Source organism: Papaver somniferum, unplaced genomic scaffold, assembly GCF_003573695.1.
Source record: "Papaver somniferum cultivar HN1 unplaced genomic scaffold, ASM357369v1 unplaced-scaffold_10, whole genome shotgun sequence".
Taxonomy (NCBI): domain Eukaryota; kingdom Viridiplantae; phylum Streptophyta; class Magnoliopsida; order Ranunculales; family Papaveraceae; genus Papaver; species Papaver somniferum.
Window position 1 is genome coordinate 2,245,718 of NW_020618825.1, and position 8,338 is coordinate 2,254,055.

An 8,338-nucleotide genomic window follows, 5' to 3' on the forward strand; every position below is an offset into this window, starting at 1 on the left:
ACTTTGCGATAGGTAAGTTTTTTTCCAAATGGAAGTAACAATATCTTTGATGAGAATCAGGGAACTCTTTGAGAATATATTTAACCAACCCTTCACCTCGGTCAGTCATAAAACTGATTGGGCGATCATCATTCAAAGCCTCCTTCAGTTTCTTGAAAAACCATTCCCAGCTGATATTGTCTTCACCAGGTACTAAAGCAAACACAAGCGGATAAAATCCTGCAAAAAGGAATTACTAGTTATGTTAAGCAACTAATATTGACACTACATATTGACATGCAGTTGGTTTACCTCTTTGTTGATATGTGAAAACCTGACACTACATAATAACATGTTAAGGAACTGATTGACACTACATTTTCACATGCAGTATGGTTTATCTCATACTCAGTAAGGTCAATATGTAGTATGTAGTATGGTCAATACTCATTGTCAGATAGTGAAGTAAGGTCAATATGAGTGATCTAACTACCAGACACTACATATCAAAAAAAAAAAAAGAACCAGTTACCTTGATTACCATTAAGACATGTTGCTTCCATGAGACCTCCTTTAAAAGTTCCAGTGAGAAATGTACAGTCACAGAAAATCATGGGACGATATAGTTTATATCCCTCTATACAAGCTCCAAAGCAAACAAAAAGTCTATTGAATCTTTTTGTAGCATCATTGAAATCGAAATCAATAAATGACCCAGGGTTTGTTTACCTAACAACATTCACCCACCAAGCAAGATCAGTGTACGACTTCACATCATTACCAAAAATTTGTTTATGCGACAACTCAATTGCATGATATGCGTGGTGATACTGGATTTCAATGCCACCACTAACTTTAAGATAATCTATGATCTCTGCTGGTGTTACGCGAGGGTTGTGCCTGACCATCTCATGAATTAGACTGTTCATGAGTTTTTTTGTAACTCTTGGATTCTTCAACATATAACCACCGCCACAGGTGTGCCTTCCCACATATTCCTTTATCTTAAAAACATCAATAGAACTACCAATGGCAGTTGCGTGAAGCTTCCATGAACAACCTTTCACACTACATACGGCGGTGAATCTCTCAAGGTCATTCTTCTTCTTAATTACCTCATATCCAGTTCTCATGCAGTATTTTTGGCATGCTATACGTACGGTATCAACACCACCATAGAATAATTGATCTGTATCATCAAAAATCTTATCCCAACCATCTGAAAAAAACATTCTTGACGCTTCTTTACCTTCTTTCAAATAACTATTCTTTGCACTGACAACTAAGTCTGCATTACTGTCAACTTCCATACGCCTAGACGCGCCATTTGAAATTACATCCACGTGCAAATCAAAGAAAGCTGATTGCTTTGAAGAATGTAATGCAGAGATGCCCTGGAGTGTTACATTGGCAAGAATAGGAACTATCGCTTGATTCTGGAAATAGTTAACCAGAATAGTCGATGGAGTCAACCAGCTCCACATATTACAGATGCAAAATTTCAAATCCTCTAAAGTTGAAAACGATGTAACCTCATATGCAAAATGATATTTTTGGGACCAACGTCAGACATGTTAACCCTGTAAATGATCCAAAAATTAACTAAGTCTCTGAATGGATATAAGTTATACATATTGATATGTATTGACATCTACTGTATTGCACGATACATACTAAGAGCGCAGGCTATATGTAGTACGTATTGGTATGTAACATGTAGAATAACTAAGTCTCTGAATTCCTATACGTTATACATATTGATATGTATTTGTATGTAACATGTAGAATATATTTTACAACATATCAATATGTTTTGAGTTTCATCTTCTATAAATAGAAGAACTGCAGCTATATCAAAAAGATAATACAAAATTACTACACGATCTATCTAACAAAACAAACCTATATCAAAAAATACAGTAAAACAAACCTATATCAGATTACAAAGAAACTAAAACAGAACAACAGCAGAGAAAAGGTGATTATAGTAACATACATTGTTCGAATCTGAGATTAACCTAATTCGATTTTAAGATACCTAATTGAAACACACAAAAATCACAATGTAAATCGAACGGAAACTGAATTGAACAATATAAATCATCACAAAACTGAAATCATAAAAGAAAGATAACAATGTACATCATAGACAACTATTCTGATAGAAATCGGATCAGAATAAACCTAATTATTCATCAACATTCCAAGAACAACAGCAGAGGAAGATGATTTACGAGATAAATACCTTGTTCGAATCTGATTTCGAAGCACAGATGATTTACGAGATAATAGCTGTGATGAGCCTAATTGAAAGACGCTACCAGATACTGTGATGATCCAAAACGCAGGAGCAGAGAAAACCAAAGAGAAACAATCTGAGATGAAAAAAAAAGAGAAAGAAACTGAATTTGATTTGTTCGTGGAGTTGCAGAAAGGGTATTTTTGGTACTTTTGAAAAACTTGTCTTGTGTGACCCGCACGTTTTGGACTAGGGAATAAATATTCTGGTCCAAAAATATGTTTTTGGACCAGCGGATAATTTTATTCTAGGGGTGGATTAGAGAGTAACCGGTGCTGGGTTTCCTGGACTACCCAGTAATTCCTAGAAAAAAAATTGCTGAGCGGGAAGAAAGAGAAAACAGTACACTACCCAGTCTTTTCGTCTCCTCTCTCTCTCTCTTCAAAGTTCAAACCCCAGAAAGAAAAGCAGAAGAAAAAAACCCTTTGTATTATAATGGGGATAGACAAGGAGGAGGAGGTAGCAAAAGTAGTTCATCATCAGCGGTCGATCAAGAAAAAAGGAAAACTAGTTCATCATCCACGAGTTGGGCTGGTTTACGATGATCGAATGTGTCAACATTTTGACAAAAAGATGAGAATCCCGAGAAACCAGATAGGATTAAAGCTATTTGGGCGAAGCTAGAATCTCATGGAATTACTAAGAGGTACTGGATGAAACCCTAACTAAATACTTAATTTTCTTTGACATTTGTTAAATAGTAATGCTGACTGAGTTTATCATTTGTCTTTCTATTTCTCAATTTTTACAGATGCATGTCTTGTTATGAATGCTAAGGAAGCACAGGATGGAAAAATTACATTAGTTCATAAACAGAAATATGTTGATTTGATTAAGAATTTAACTTCCAAGACTGTTTCTCAAAGGAAAAAGATCGCTGCAAAGTTTAACGATGTATATCTCAACAAAGGGTCGTCACAATCGGCTTATCTCGCTGCTGGAGCCGTTATTGAGGTAAAAAAAATTCTATTTGCATTACGATTTTGTCAATTTTTGTTATTAAGTTTGAGTTCATTCAGGAGTGATTGATTGACTTTCATATAGGATTCATGCATAACTCAAGAGATCTTTTATAAATAGCTAACTTGATATGTAATTTTGAGAAGGTTTCTGAGAAAATTGCTAAAGGAGAGTTGGATTCAGCTGTTGCTATTGTTAGACCTCCTGGGCATCATGCAGAAGTAGATAAAGCCATGGGGTTTCGTATTTTCAACAATGTGGCTATTGCAGCGAGTGTTCTCGTAAATGATAAAGGATGGAGTAGGCTTCATGAATCAGTTACACTTGTACCTTTCAGCTTATATTCTTCCTTTATCAGATGAATCTACCATTCTTTTTTGCTTATTTAGTCGTTTGATTATTTTGTTTATTGGCAGCCAGAATTGGGTATTTCCAAAATATTAATTGTTGATTGGGATGTCCATCATGGTAATGGTACTCAGGAAATGTTCTGGCAAGATCCTCGGGTGTTGGTATTCAGTGTTCATAGGTACTGACAATATACGGGCAGTTTTCATTCGCATTCTTATACACCTATTTTAAACCTTATTATCTTCCGCTGGCTTGTGCAGGCACGACTCTGGAAATTTTTTTCCACTGGGGAATGATGGTTCTCATTCTATGATTGGTGAAGGACTAGGTACAGGGTATAATGTTAATGTACCATGGGAGCAAGGAGAGTGTGGTGATGCTGATTACTTTGCTGTTTGGGATCATGTCTTAATTCCAATTACTAAGGCTTTTAATCCAGATATGATCCTAATCTCTGGTGGATTTGATGCAGGTACTCCGTGGGGCTATGTCTCTTAAGTTTTTAGCATGTTCTGAACTTCCAGTGTTTTCTGTAGATAGATTAAGGAACTGCATGTTTTTCAAAAGCTCATTGTTAGTATCTTAAATTTCTATCACAGAAAAAGCTGACCTTCACCTTTCACATCTCATTTAGGCTATTTCACCCTGAAAGCTTGTTTTATTATATAATACATGTGCTTTAAGGACATACATATATATGGAATGACATTTTCTTATCTGTGCCAATCATTTATATGTAACGAATGGCTTGCTAATTACGTACTAGTTATAATTGTTTTGTTTTTTATACCACCTATTGATTTGTGATCCACTACACGGAACCCTAGTTAGTAATTCGGGATTCGGTAAACGTACGGAACGGCAAACGTACGAGTATTATACGGTTTTGTAAAATTCAGATTCGGTCCAAAATTCGGTCAACGAGACGTGATTCGTCAGTAATTCGGAACGGCATACGTACGTGTATGATTCGATTTATAAATGTGAGTTCGGCTCTGAAAATTCGGTATCTATATATAACAAATAATTTGTATTTATAAGGTCATAGACCAATTTTTATGCATATGTGTGAGTTATTTAAAGAAAAAATAAACTTAATATGATGATATTAATAATATATACAACATTAGTTATCCAAGAGGACGTCATATGGTGGTTTAGATGCTTGGTTAGTGAGTTTGAGATCTCTCTCACCTTCACCTTCAAATCTCTTCAGTCGTTTTTGTTTCATAAAAATCACAACACGTCTACTATTCGGTCGTGTATGCTCGGGAGGCAGTAAATCCCAAAAAATGGAGTCTTTGAAAAGTAAAAGCTAAAGAATTTATGGCGAATTAAGCGGACGTATCATTCGGGATACGTAAAATTCGTGAACGGTTCGCGAATAATTCGGAAATGCCACATAATACGCGACTTGGGTTCGGAGTTGCAAACGTACGCGAATAAGACGGTAAAATTCGTGATACGGAAAAATTCGCGAATGATTCGCGAATCATTCGCGAACTTACTAACTAGGCACGGAACAGCTGCTGGTGATACCATGGGGGGTTGTTCTGTTACACCAGACGGCTATTCTTTGATGATAAAAAAGGTTGGAATTCAAACAAAACTATGTTAATCTTTCTAATGGATGTTATGCGTTCTTTTTATTTAAGGTTTAGTTGTAATCCATCTTCATGTTTGAACACTGGTTGCTGAGTTAACTTTACAAAATAGAAGTTATTTTCCACTCTGTCCAGTTGATGCCATTTGCTCGTGGAAAAATTATGATGGCCTTGGAGGGAGGCTACAGTTTGGAATCTTTATCGAAGTCTGTCCTAGCCTGTGTGGAAGCTTTGCTAGAGAAAAAACCTATCATTGGATCTTCTAAGGGCCATGAAGGAGTCTACCATCCCTGTGTTAAAGTCTGCGGTTCCTCACAGACAAGAGGATGCTGCCGAAGCTGCTGCGCGCCAGACAGCGGAACTAATAACTTTAAAAAGACTTTTGACTTGTTTTTTAACACGAGTCAATTTTCTGCTAGCAAAAGCTTTGGGCACGTCCCTTCCACGGATGTGAAGACTATGGAATCATTTGTTGATGGTTATTCGGACACCCTTCCTCAGTTCACCCTTTATACTGTGAGTGCGCGAAATTTGAATCGCAATTTCCCTCTTTAGTTTCACAAAAAACCAGGATATGACCCTTTTATTGTCCTGCAGTTGGCTAAACAAGAGTATGGCTACAGATTGTACAAATTTTACCGCCTTAAAGCTGCAAAGCTTTCGCGTCTACTGGACCAAGCCCATATTGTTCATGACTTCGTGAGTGCTCAAATGGAGGATCTTAAGAAGCAAGTTGCAACTGGTGGCAGGGCTTCTGCAGAAGAGATGGAGGTGCTGCATCGTCAGTTGACTCATAGTCAGAACTCTATTGCTTCTGCTGAACTGGCCCGTGATGAAGCTGTAAAAGCACGTGAGCTAGCTGAGCAAGCGCGGACAGTTGCGGATACTTCCTGCACAAGAGAATCTGCTAAAGTTATAGGTTTGTTACATTGTTCCTTAGTTGTTGCACTTGTTGGTTAGTAATTATGTTGCGCCCTAAAGTAAGCATCCTGATGAGCAGTGAGTGAGTCTGATGAGTTGTTACGTCTACGGGCTGAAAATATCAATTTGCAGAGGATTTGTGCAATTGTCCCAAGGAAAATGAGGAATTGACCCTTCAGCTGAATCGGAACATTGCTCATTCAGCAAGTTGTCTTCTCTCAATTCCTCTTTTTAAGACAAGAAAAGGTTGAGTTTCGCAATAAGTGGATTTATTTACGGCGAAAGAGCTCAATCGCATTTCGCGGAAAGATGGCATTATTGCTGATCAGAAAGCTGCCATTGCGACATTAGAGAAGCATATGGTAGGTCCATGTACGTGTGCTAGATTACAATGCTCTACGTGCGGATTTGACTAAAGGCAATGCTTTAGTTGCGAAGATATCCGCTGAGGGTGATAAGTTTGTGGATGTGCACTCCCAGTCTGAGTTGCTTCGGAGAGAACGAGGCTAAAAGCAAGAAAGCTGTAACCGCTGAAAACCCAACCAGCGGATATAGCCTGGTTCGCAGTACGCATAAATGAAATCCTAGTATTAGATCAAACTATAATAGGAACTTTATCAGTCATTTTCGTCTATACAAACATTGCAATCATAACTATGCGGTAAATATAAATGCAAGTGCAAGTTAAGTAAACGACACGACAGATTTAACCTTGTCCGGCTGTAGCCTATGTCCACGGTTTGAGATCTTAGCATGGTGTTTGACGTCGACGTTGAATTTGAGACAAATGTCTCGGAAAAGGTAGAGCCCGTTCCTGTTGTAATTCCATGAATCCAACTCCCTTGATAGAGAACTCTGCCATGAAGATCCAAGATTGAGGATCGTCCGCTCCTAGCCTTAGTAGATTCGTAGCTCACCTCTTTAGTTCATCGAATCGCCAGTTTTTGCCGAAGTCGGTGAGAAGTCTCTGATCGTTGATAATTCGCTCACTCCTTTAGATCATCGCGAATCCCCGTTGCTGAAGTGGGTGAGAAGTCTTAGAGTATCGAGATCTCTTTGTCCAATGTCAATATTTCGAGAGAGAGAGAGAGAGAGAGAGAGAGACGATTCCTTTGAGATATTTAGAAAATTCTCGTGCCAGTCATAGGTAGTGCTTGATAGACCAATCTTACTTGGTGATTATCTTCTTTTGTCGATTTGTTAACGTTCTGTTATCATCTTTCGCAGATCTTACTGCTAAGCTTATTACTTATGGGAACGATCTGGCACAAGTGCGATCTTTGCTTGAAGAGAAGGAGCGGCTTCTGATTGAAAGTGGTAACCGTGAATCGAGCCTTTCCGATGAAGTTCAACGTCTCCAGGATCAGATGGCCAAGGACGCTCAAGATTTTCAAACCCGTCTAACTAAGGAAAAGAAGGATGCCGAAGTGCTTTATAAGTACAAGGCCAAGGATATTTCCTGATCAACATATTCGATTTAAAAGGTTGCCTAGGCCCGAAAAGCCTGTTTTCAATTGAGTGCACTTGTCGGGCAGCTTTGGCGTACAAGTTGTTTTGAGTTTTTTTTTTTTTTTTTTGGCGTTGTTGGGTGTTCCTTTGTTGTTTTTTTTTTTTTTTTTTTTTTTTTTTTAATGGTTATGTACAAGTATTTTGGGTATTGACTGACCAGGCATGTAAGACGCCCGCTCAACCTCCCCTTATTGTCTCAAATGTACATGTTCTACCCTTTGTTAATAGTACCCTAAAAAAGACCGAAATTGTTACTTATCTGCCGCATTTCTACACCAAAAATTTACACCACTATGTGCCAGTGACGTGGCGGTCAACCCTAACCCTGAATATGCTTTTTGGGTGAAAGAAGATCGAATTTTTCTAGGTTGGATCTTTTCCTCTCCGACTCCTGTCTCCGACTCCTGTTGTACTATGTTCATCGTCTTACCATATCCCGTGAAGTTTGGTCCTCCCTGGAATCCCTATTTGCTTCCAAATCTGATGCACACATTCATCATCTTCAATGTGAACTCCGTGCACTAAAGAAAGGATCTCTTTCTATGAGAGCTTATATTGATCGGGCTCGTGATCTTGTTGACAGTCTTGTTGCCGCCGATACTACTGTGACTAACACCGAATTACGTCACTGTATTCTTGGTGGATTGGACTCCTCTTATGATGCTATAGTCACTTCTCTCACCACCTCCATGGGTACTATGAAACTTGAAGATTT

At 38.2% G+C, this 8,338-nt stretch overlaps 1 pseudogene; it reads left to right on the forward strand.

Moving 5' to 3' along the window:
• The first annotated feature begins 2,713 nt into the window (after nucleotides 1-2,713).
• LOC113326880 lies at nucleotides 2,714-7,671 on the forward strand (annotated as a pseudogene).
• Nucleotides 7,672-8,338: the final 667 nt, after the last annotated feature.